This window comes from Panthera uncia, chromosome A2 (assembly GCF_023721935.1).
Source record: "Panthera uncia isolate 11264 chromosome A2, Puncia_PCG_1.0, whole genome shotgun sequence".
Lineage (NCBI taxonomy): Eukaryota > Metazoa > Chordata > Mammalia > Carnivora > Felidae > Panthera > Panthera uncia.
In genome coordinates this window covers 90,309,767-90,321,915 of record NC_064816.1, presented here as the reverse complement: position 1 = coordinate 90,321,915, position 12,149 = coordinate 90,309,767, and the positions used below count along the sequence as shown (strand labels likewise).

At 38.3% G+C, this 12,149-nt stretch overlaps 1 protein-coding gene across 2 annotated transcripts in view; it reads right to left on the bottom strand.

Annotated features, from left to right (window-relative positions):
• The window catches only part of CDK14 (cyclin dependent kinase 14), a 626,953-nt gene extending 616,126 nt beyond the window's left edge, over positions 1-10,827 (bottom strand). For both annotated transcript variants that reach the window (XM_049641422.1, XM_049641423.1), the window contains exons 1-2: positions 10,755-10,827; positions 7,108-7,214 (exon numbers count right to left, since the gene is read on the bottom strand). The gene's annotated coding sequence lies outside the window, so the exon portion shown is untranslated. The remainder of the gene's footprint in view (positions 1-7,107; positions 7,215-10,754) is intronic.
• Positions 10,828-12,149: the final 1,322 nt, after the last annotated feature.

Here is a 12,149-nt window from a genome sequence, read left to right as displayed (position 1 = left end):
TTCTCATCTATGTGACCATGGGCAAGATGCTTAAGCCTCTCATGTGTATTATGGGCATACTGTGACACAGGTTAAATTTTATAGAATGTAAAGTGCTTTGCTCAGAGTCAAGCATGACAATACATAAATAGTGGCTATTGTAATTATGTAGCTGTGGGCTTTGGAGCAACTTATCCACCTTGAGCTTCACTTCCCTCCTCTCTACCACAGTTATAATAACATCTACCTACTAGGATTACCGTGAGGATTAAACTGATAATAAACCCGAGAACACTTATAATATAAAGAAGGCATTCAGTAAAATTAGTTCTTTCCCCACTTCTTTCTCTAGCTTCCCATTGATTTAGACAATTCTATGGACCCCTGATGGGACATGATGAAAAACAGTCTATTTCCAAATACTAATTTATAAAATACTGTATTACTTTTATTGTGTCTACTGGTAAAGAGACTAAATCTGAAATGATTCTTTTTCTTGTTGATTAAAGAGACCAAGGTCTCATATTACAAATGACTCTACCTTATAGATATGACCTTTCTGCCTTACTAGCGAATCTCATTAATGACAAAATTATTCTCATGAAATTGTGAAAGGCAAATATGTTGCTGATCTATGACCACATAATCAATCCTCTCATAAAAAGGACTTCCTCACAAAGAAAAAAGTTCCTCCCAAGTGTTTCCTTTTCTTTTATGAGTGAAAAGATAAAGCATTTATTAATTTGTGGGAATAAATGTTGTTCATTAATGTGATTCACTTATTTTAGACAGCACCAAATATGGCCTCTCTTTGTAGCTTTGATACAAAACAAAGCCTGGTTAAGATGAGCCAGGATGCCGGGAAAGGAATTGGGGAACCAAGTTTAATGGAAAAGGCAGGGAAGGTGTCTAAAACCACTTCCTCCACTTTAAACTGTGTGATAATATCCATTCAGCTGTTTCCAGAAATAGGCTGCCAAGTTGTTGTTCCCCATTGAGGAGAGGGGTGTAGTGACCCTGAAGAGTCAAAATGCATAGGAAGGCTCCATAGCGGCCAGGATCCCAACAGGAAACAAATGTCACACTCCGAATGAGTGAAAGAAATATGTTTGAAGCAGGATAGTAGGTATGTGGGCATCCATTATACTAGTCTGTCTATATTTGTCCATGTTTGAAATTGTCTATGGTGAAATATATAAAAACAAAGAGAAGAGTGTAACAGACAGACTAATCAAAGTCATGCAAAGCTGTGGGCAGGAATTAAAAAAGAACTAGGGAAGGTGAAGTCTCTGTCTTTTGCTTCCACCCCCCACCTCCACCCCTTGGAGTGGCAACAATGGGAAATGCTAGAACAGCAGTTTGAAGGCACAAGGGAAAGAACCCAACTCCTGGCACCCAGGGAGACCAGAAACTCTAGGAAAGGGCCACTTCTCAGGAATTGTGGCCTTTGGTGGCGGAATGCAGTCGCTGGCAACCAAGGCCCAGCACATACTCTGCAGGTCAGTGCAAACTGACAAAAGCAAGAAATGAAATTCTGTTAAAGGTCCCAAATTATAAAGCTTTAGCTTTTCTTCCACAGTCTCTCTTCCTTCTCTCTTGACCAGTCATGGTTTTAAATGTTTCAATTGAAAATCTTTCTAAATGAAAAATTAGAAGTTTAAATTATTAACATGAATTTTGCCATTTACAGTGTACAATGTTATTTATTTATTTATTTATTTATTTATTTTTGGTTTACTTACTTACTTACTTAAGCAATCTCTACATTCAACATGGGGCTCGAACTCAAAACCCGGAGATCAAGAGTTACATGCTCTTCCTACAGAGCCATCAGGCGCCCTTATCATGTGCAATGTTCATTTTAGATGCAACATGACAGCATTTAACACATGCAGGATCACTGAAATGAAACAATTTGTATTTCATAGTTTGTATGTACATATGTATTTTTTTTAATTAGAAAAATATAAACACTGCACAAAAGTAACCCGTTTGTTTATTTCACTTCTTTATATACACACATTGTACTGACACTGTGCCTTTGGCTTACTGATGAGCAAAGAGGAACTAAAAAGAAAAGCAACTGTGGATTGTCCTATCTTTCTCTTTCTTTCTATGGTATCACTTTTAGTGTAAGTGGTTGGCTAATACAACGAAGTAACATGAGTAAGAAAGGATATGGTAAGAGTTCTTTGGCTATTTGTGTTTCTTAGAATGGTATTCATTACCTTTTTTCTGAATTTGAAGCAAATTTTAGTTCAAATGGAAGGAGGCATTTTAGGGTTTAATCAGTCATGGATGTGATATGCTTTACCTTGTACTTGCTTTGAGTCTCACTTAACTCCACAGATGTACAGGAATCCTATTATCATGGGGCACTGGAGATGCTATATGCAAATGGTGCAACCAGAAATGGCAGAAACATATAATGCATATCTCCTCTGTTCATGTATCAGACCTCACTAACAAAACACATGTTCAAAGATAGAATTAGGAATTTCAAAATTGTGTCAGCAAAGCATTAAGTCAAGTGTGGGACCCTTCTCAGTATGTGGCCCTATTGACTACACAGGTTTCACACTCTGCTGCCAACCCCATGACCAGGCAAGGAAGGAGCCAGGGTATCAGTGCCTTTTATTCTAGTTGCCCCACCTCCCATAGGTATCCTCACTGGTGGATCCTGTTAGAAAGCAAGGGATCCAGGGATGCATACAAGGAGAATAGTCTCCTGAGTTACAGACTAGGGGAGAGAAGGGTGGAGACAGGGTCTGGAGGGACAAACAGAATACCCAAAACAGACTGCTAGCTCTCATATCTCTTTCCAAAAATTGCAGTTCCTACTTAATTCAGCTAAGATAACAAGGACCAGGTGGGCCCCAGGTGTGGCTCCAGATGTTTATGGGGGCTTACGCTGATGCAGTTTTGTGAGCCCTCTACAAATGTTAGTTAATTAAAATTGCAAATATAAACTCAGTATAAACTGGCTATTTATTTAGAATGAGAAAAGAAACCACAGTAAAATATTGGAGCTTGAAAGGTTCGAGTCCTCTTCTTCTGAGGTCTCTAGGAAACATACCAAAAATGTCCTACACAGACATGCTTCCTGACTGCACCCTGGATTCCCCTCCCCTCCTAGAACACTCTACAACTCCAAGCAACTCCCACCACTCACAGGGTCCTGGGGAATTGAGGAGCCTTGAAGATTAAACTTTATTAGCTTTATGATAAATATCTCTGTAGGCCCCAAAACTTAGAACATAGAATTAAATGACTGTGGAGCAGAAGCATTTCCTAGCGGGCAAAAATTGTGGGCCCTTGAGCCGTGATGTGACTCCTTCCCCTATTACACATGCCAGAGGCAGTGAGCACAGAGTTTGGGCTCCTCTGATCTAATGCTTTTTCACTGTAGTCAGGAAATTCCATTAATGTTCAGATACACTATATAGGAAACTGAGGAGGTAGTGGATAGTCATGGCCACTCCTTTGCATTCTTTATTTATTATCTATCACTTGCACTGCTTGTTGGCTAAGTTGGAATAAGCCAAAGGGAAAACAACGTTAGGACTCATTGTTCTTGGTCACCTTCAAATCCTGACCAGACTCTGTGGCCTAATCAACAGGTTCTTCTGTAGGCATAAAATATTATTGGGCTTTCCTCATAGCAGCCAAGGCAACAGTAGGGCCCATTTAGATTCAGAAAAAAAGAAGCAACAGTTCAATTAGATAAAAGTGTTGCCCTGGATACAGTCCTGGGGTCTGCACAGGAGCCCAAGGGAGGAGGGAAATAGGTGGATGAGGACAAAAGAAAGGAATTACAGGTATATTTAGGAAACTGCAAAGATGATAAAGAAAGATTTCAAACTTTGCTAGGGTCCTGGGGTTGGTGAACTCACTATTTGCTTTTGATAAGCATGGGGGAAGCTGCTGATATCTGAACTAAGAACGTGGGCTTAACGTGAGAGCATTTGATCTAAATAAGATAGCACTTAAGTCCATAAGTTCAAATCTTGATCTTAGTTTTTAAAAGCTATTAGACTTTGGTCAAGAAACAACTCATTCTCTCTGTGCGTCAGTTTTCTCATCTGTAAGATAAAGGTAAATTACATTAAATTACATTATGTCAAGCCACAACACATTATCTTATTGTGTTGTATTATACGGAGCTCACCTCATAGTGTTGTGTGAGAATTAGATAAGCAAATCCTTACAAACACCACCACTTACAATAGTTCTTAGTACATGTTAGATAATAGAAAATATCTATATTGGTCTCTGCCCACAGTTCCTGGCACAGAGTTCCTAAAATCCTTGCAATTTCCTAAGTGATAAGGGCATTAGGAACATCTTCTGTTCCAATATTTGGTCTTTGACCACAATTCCTGACACAGAGCTCCCACATCCCTTGAAATGTCTTGGATGATGGCAGTGTATTTTTGTTCTAACAAGGTGACTCTTAGCGGGCACCTGGAGGGCAGGCTGGTCACCGGAAGACTGAGCCACAATTAGAAGCTTGGATTGTCAGCCTACCTTCTAGTCTCTAGAGAAGGGAGAGATCTGAACATGAAGTTAGTGATTGTTCATGCCTCCATGATGAAGCTTCCATAAAAATCCCCAAAGTACAGGGTCTATAGAGCTTTTAGGTTGGTGAACACATGCAGTGCTGGGGGAAGACATGGAAGCCCCATGCCCCTTCCTCCATACCATGTCCTCCCTGTCTCTTCCACCTGGATGCTCATTTGTATCTTTCACCATATCCTCTAATAAACTGGTAAACAGAAGCAAGTGTTTTCCTGAGTTCTGCGAGGTGTTCTAGCAAATAACTGAATCCAAGGGAGAGGAGGACCTGGGAACCTGTGGAATCTGAAGCCATCTCCAGGTAGATAGTGTCAGAATTTATTTAACTTGTAGGACACCCAGCTGGTGTCACAGAATTTCTTGGTGGGGAGAAAACTCCACACATCTGGTGTCAGAAGTGCTGTGAGTGAGGTAGTAAGTAGTGTGAGAGCAAAAGATACACAGGAGGAGTGGTATAGCTTTTTCTTACACATTACACAATTAGCGCTCAATAAAAGTGAGAAATTATTATTATGAAAAATGGTTCCAAATATAGCACTTACACACATTTGGGCAATATTTAAAGCTGTACAATTTCTGAAACAGATGAGGAATTTGATCCATTTGTTTTTATTAAATAATTTTACAAAAATTATCATTTTGAATGGATGGATGTTTTCACATTTAATCTCTAGCCAAAGTTAAGTATTGTAAAATTTTCATTAATAAAACACAGTCACTTCTTCTTTTAAAAACAAACAAAACACAATAATTTCTGAACTTTTCTCACCAAAAAGCAGAGGTACACTTTACCTCTTCATACCTTGCAGGTAATTTTTCCTGGCCCACCATTCCCAGACACTGAGGAAATATTTTATTTTCTTTTTTAACTTTAGTCAATTTATATACTGACATATGGAGATTAGATGGAATAGCAGATTCTGCTGAGCAAAGAGCTAGCTGCGTTCTTTGCTCAAGAATGGTAACTTTAGCTTAGAATCAAGTTTGAGTAAAATAATTTAGAAAATGTTAGGGAGGTTTGCTTATCAGTCTTGTTTGATTCTAGAGGTTGAGTTGAAATAAAACTGTAAGAGTGAGACTTTCTCGATTCTTATACACCTCTAAGCAAGCACATCACATAACCTCCTTGACTTCCATGTCCTTATTCACTAACGGGTAATGGGGAAAGTGTTGCCTCACTTCACCCCCAAGGTTTTTGTGAGGATTAAAAGGAAAGAATTGTTTTAAAAAACTGAAAATGCATAGCTGCATGCAAAAGAATGAAACTGGACAACTTTCTTACACCATACACAAAAATAAATTCAAAATGGATTAAAGGCCTGAATCTAAGTCCCCAAACCATGAAACTCCTAAAAAATATACAGGTGGTAATCTCTTGGACATCAGCATTAGCAACGTTTTTCTGGATATGCCTCCGTAGGCAAAAGAAACAAAAGCAGACTATTGGGACAACATCAAACTAAAAAGCTTCTGCACATCAAAGGAAACCATCAAGAAAACAAAAAGGCAACCTAGATATGAAGTTAATATTGAAAATATATAAAGAACTCATACAAACCAGCACCAAAAAATAATAATGATAATAACCTAATTAAAAATGCTCAAAAGACATGAACAGATACTTCTCCAAAGAAGACATGCTGATGGCCAACAGACACACTAAAAGATGCTCAACATCACCAATCATTAGGTAAATGCAAATCAAAACCACAATCATACTAGTCAAAATGGCTGGTATCAAAAAGACAAACAATGGCAAGTGGTGAGAAGGATGTGGAAAAGAGGGAATCCCCATAACCTGTTGGTGGGAATGTAAATTAGTGCAGTACTATGGAAAGAGTATGGAGGCTCCTAAAAAAAAATTAAAAATAGAAATACCATATGATCCACTAATTCTACTGCTGGGTATTTACCCAAAGAAAATACAAACACTAATATGAAAATATATACATCCCTGTGTTTATTGCATCATTATTTGCAGTAGCCAATATATGGAAGCAACCTAAGTGACCACTGATAGATGAGTGGAATAAGATATGGTATACATATATACAATGAAATATTACTCAGCCATAAACAAGAATGAGATCTTGTCATTCGCAACAACATGAATAGACCTAGAGGGTATCATGCTAAGCAAAATAAGTCACACAAATAAATAAGTCAGAGATATGATTTCAGTTATATGTGGAATCTTAAGAAACAAAACAAATAAACAAAAATAGACTCATAAATACAGAGAACCAACTGGTATTACCAGAGTGGGGGGAGTGGAGAGATGGGCAAAATAGGTAAAGGGTTTTAAGAAGTACAAACATCCAGTTATAAAATAAGTAAGTCTTGGGGATGAAAAGTATAGCATAAGAAATATAGTCAACAATATTGTAATAACATTGATTAGTGACAGATGGTGAGCATCGTGTAACTTACAGAATTATTGAATCACTGTTGTACACCTGAAACTAAAATAACATTGTATGCCAACTGCACAATTAAAAAAAAAAAAAAGCACTCTATAAATGCAAGAATTTACTCAAAAAACTTTTTTCTTACCCAATTTCTTTTTTGCATGTCATTCAACAGCAGGCAGACTGGATTATGTCAGGAGCAACAGTCCTGAATTAATCTGATTCACGTCTTTAAAGTGCTCTTATCAGTATCTATAAAAGAAAAATCAATTTGATTAATCAACTGGAATTCTTTTTTTGGGACGGTGGCAATTTTAAATACAGTTTTATTTAAGACATTGCATTTTCCACTTAACAAGAGAGTGTTTATTAAGTGCAATGTCATTTCCTTTCCCAGTAACATATTCCAAATTCAAGTATTGAGAATGCCCAGTTTATTTACTATAGCAGCTCGACTTAAATTTTATTCATTTTTAATGTTTTATTCATTTTTGAGAGACAGACTGTGAGCGGGGGAGGAGCAGAAAGAGGGAGACACAGAATCCAAAGTGGGCTCCAGGCTCTGAGTGGTCAGCAGAGCTCGATGAGAGGCTCGAACTCACTGACCGTGAGATCGTGACCTGAGCCGAAGTCAGACGCTTAACCGTCTGAACCACCCAGGCACCTCAACTATACCAGCTTGACTTTTAAACTGCCATGGACTTTGCTATGAATTTGGGTCCTTCAAGTGTTTTGTGTGGAGCAAGGCTAGACCTATTCTCAGGTTAGCAACCTCTTCAGTGGTGAGCCTAGAAGAGGCACCATCTGAAGGAGGAGCTCCACCACCAGGAAAGCCCCCAGGCATTCCTCCAGGCATGCCTCCTGCCTTGTCTCCTGCATTCTGGTACAGCTTGGTAATGAAGGGGTTGCAGACTTTCTCCAGCTCTTCCTGCTGATGTTCAAATTCTTCCTTCTCTGCAGTCTGGTTTTTATCAAGTCAGTTGATGATTTCATTACACTTGTCAAGAATCTTCTCTTTGTTCTCATCGTTGATTTTGCCCTGAGTTTTTTCATTTTTCAACAATTGCTTTCATGTTGAATGCATAAGATTCAAGCAAGTTTAAACTCACAGGCATACTCCCTTGCCCCTCTGTGGCATTCCTCAGATTCAAGTCACTTTTGATACTGATGCTAATGACATCCTCAATGTCTCTGCCGTGGATAAGAGCAGGAAAAGAGAACAAGATTACCTTCAATGGCAACAAGGGCCGCTTGAGCAAAGAAGGCATTGAGTGCATGGTCCAGGAAACTGAGAAGTATGAAGCTAAAGATGAGAAGCAGCAGAACAAGGTGTCTTCCAAGAATTCACTTGAATCTTCTGGAGTTCTCTATTATTCATTAAAAATAAATGAGGCCTGGCCAATAACAGGTACTGAATAAATGTTTGTTGAATGAATTCAGAAGTGCCATAACTTAAAACATTTGATAAGATTCCACTTGCAAGGCTGTTAAAAGTCAAAACAGTGGCTAAAAGAACCCTGTTACTAGGGAAACACAATTTTTTTGTGAAGAGAGAGTTGAATAAGAATTAGAACCACAGTGTAGTAGAAAATGTTCTTCTGGCAGAATCAATCACTTTGGTGAGTGTCCAGCATGAGTGTGTAATACCAACATTATTTAGCACGTCTATTAAAAAAAGAGTGCAAGGTAAAAGTAAAAATGTGAAGATGGTGTTAAACTCTTCATTGTTATATATTACAGCATAATGTTGGACCAAAAAATGCACATACATTTCATAAAATCTGTGAGAAACCAGGACATTTGCAATGTGCACAGGCATAGAATAGTGAATCTCTGAGGGTGACAGTGATAAATAATCTCAAATAATACACTGAAGACCTAGAAAAGGGTTAAAGGAGTCATTATGGAAGATACTGGTAATGCTGGCTATAACTCATGAAGAAGGTTGAGAAACAAAAAGACTTGTCCTTTTTTGGGGGGTTTTCTTACATTGTCTTAGCAAGGACTATCTTCTACCATCTGTCTTCAATATTTGTTTCCACATTTTGTAACTCTTTGATAGCATTTTTTTTCTTTTTTTAAACAGCTTTATTGAGATACAATTCTCACATACCACATAATTGACCCATTTAAACGTGTACTATTCAATGGGGTTTTTTTTGTATATTCACACAATTGTGCAACCACTAGCACCATTTAATTCCAAAACATTCTCATCACCCCTACTAAAAACTCCTACCTATAAGCAGTTGCTCCCTATTCTCCCTTCCCACAAGACAACCATTAATTGGCTTTCTACCTCCATAAATTTGCCTATTCTGGACATTTCACAATTCTGGACACATACCATATGTGGTCTTTTGTGATTGGCTTCTTTCACTTAGCATAACATTTTCAAGGTTCATCCTATTGCAGCATGTATCAGTATTCCATTTCTTTTTATTGCTGAGCACTATTCCATTGTATGGATATACCACACTTTATTTATCCTTAGATAAGTTGATATAAGTTGACAGAAATTTGGGTTGTTTTCACAATTATAAATGCTACTGCTATGAACATTTGTGTACAAGTTTTTGGGTGGAGATATGTTTCCATTTCTCTTGGGCATGTACTTGTGAGTAGAATGACTGGATCATACAGTAACCCACTGTAAACTTTTTTTTAATTTTCTTTTTTAATGTTTATTTATTTTTGAGGGAGACAGAGAGAGAGGGAGGCAAGGAGGGTGAGCAGGAGAGGGGCAGAGAGAGGGAGATACAGAATCTGAAGCAGGCTCCAGGCTCCAAGCTGTCAGCACAGAGTCCAACACGGGGCTCAAACTCACAAACCAGGAGATCATGACCTGAGCTGAAGTCGGCGCTTAACTGACTGAGTCACTCAGGTGGCCCTCAACTTTTTTTTTTCTTAAAGTTTATTTACTTATTTTGAGAGAGACAGAGAGAGTGCTAGCAGGGGAGGGGCAGAGACAGAGGAGAATCCATGCAGGCTCTGAACTGTCAGCACAGAGCCTGTGTGGGGCTCCAAATCACAAAACCATGAGATCATGACCTCAGCCAAAATCAAGAGTTGGAGGCTTAACAGACTGAACCACCCAGGCGCCCTGACTCTGTGTCAACTTTGTAAAAAACTTTTAAAAACTTGAGATTGTAATTCACATCCCGGAAAATTCACCATTTTAAGTGTAACACTTTACAGGGTTTTCGTATATTCATAAGGCTATGCAACCATCATCAACATCTGATTCTAGAAAAAATTTCACCACCCTAGATGGAAACTGTGCACTCATTATCCTTGAATTAATGCTGGATCAATAAGCCTAGAGTCCTCTACTCTTTCTTCTGCCTTGGGAAAATGATTTAAAACATTGTCCTTTTTATTCAAATTGAAGTATGAACTATGTACTTGTAAAAAAAGCATACTGACTTTTAAAAATAATGAATTTATAGAGGTATAATTCACATACATAAACTTTGCTCATTTAAGTGTACAATTTAGTGGGTTTTAGTTCACCCACAAAATTGTGCTATCACTACCACTATCAAATTCAGGAATATTTTCATCATGCTAAAAAGAAGCCCTGTACTTATTAGTAGTTACCTCCATTTTCCCCTCCCCTTGGCCTCTGGCAACCACTAACATACTCTCTGTCCCTATAGATTTTCCTATTATAGATTATGATTAACTTTTAGGGGAATAAAAGAGGATTCTTATACTATGTTCACTGACAACTTCTTTGAAGCATAAATCATTTGGTTATACACACACATACATGTACACACACACACATACCTATTGCTGTTATCATTACTGACATTTTCATACCTCCATGCCACTGTCCTGTACTCACAGATGAACTCAGCACCTGTCAAAATACCAATGTGGGGAAAAATACTGACACCATATGGCAGAATATTGGTATCCTCAAGAGAGGAATTTACTGCATCATCTCCCTAGTGATCATATAATTACAAACTAAAATAATACAACTTTTTAAATCAAACATATTTTTTCAAAAGAGAATTTAAACACAATAACATGCAACATTGCTAAGGATGTAAGGAAAGAGGCATTCTTTTATTTTAAGTTTATTTATTTATTTTGAGAGAGAGAGAGAGAGAGAGCATGCAGGGAAGGGCAGACAGAAGGAGACAAAGGATCTGAAGCAGGTTCTGTGCTAAGAGCAGAGAGCCTGATGAGGGCCTTAAACTCATGAACTCTTGAACTCTTGAACTCACAAACTCAAGAACTGTGAGATCATAACCTGAGCCAAAGTCAGACACAAAACTGACTAAGCCACCCAGGTGCCCCTGGAAAGAGGCATTCTTATACGTTGTCAGTTGGAATATAAGGTGTTACATTCCTAAAGGCTAACTGGCCAGAAGTAGCAAAAAATTTTAAATTAGGGGACCCTGGATGGCTCAGTTGGTTAAGTGACTGACTTTGGCTCAGGTCATGATCTCACAGCTCATGAGTTCGAGCCCTGCATAGGGTTCTGTGCTGACAGCTCAGAGCCTGGAGCCTGCTTCAGATTCTGTGTCTCCCTCTCTCTCTGACCCTCTCCCATTTACACTCTGTCCTCTCTCTCTCTCAAAAATAAATGAACATTAAAAATATTTTTGAAACAAAAAAATCTTTAAATTAGCATAATTTTTGATCCAGAAATTTCACTTTAAGGAATTTATTCTAAAGAAATTTTCTTAGTAACCTTTAAAGATGTATGTAAAGGATTGTTCATTATCTTATCAGTATTTAAAATACCAAAAATAAATAAGAAACGATCTAAATATTGTTTAAACGAAAGAGGTTAGTTACTTAACTTACCAAAAGGTCATATGATCAATTACAACGCTACTGTTAAAAATTATATGGAGGGTCTTTGAGAGAGGGGGCCAAGACGGCAGAACAGCATGGAAGTCTTTTGTGTCTCTCATCCTTGAAATACAGCCAGATCAACACTAAACCATCCTGCACATCTAGAAAACTGATTTGAAGATTAACACAATATGCACAACTTGAACCATAGAACTCAGCAGGCGTGCAGCATGGAGAGGTGAATTGGGGGAGAGAGAAGCCACAGAGGGCAGGAAGCTGTTGTTGCTTGCAGAGAGAGGATGGAGACTGGGGAGAGTACGGGAAAAACACCCTCCCCACCAAAGCAGCTGGAGTGAAAAAGTGGAAACAGCC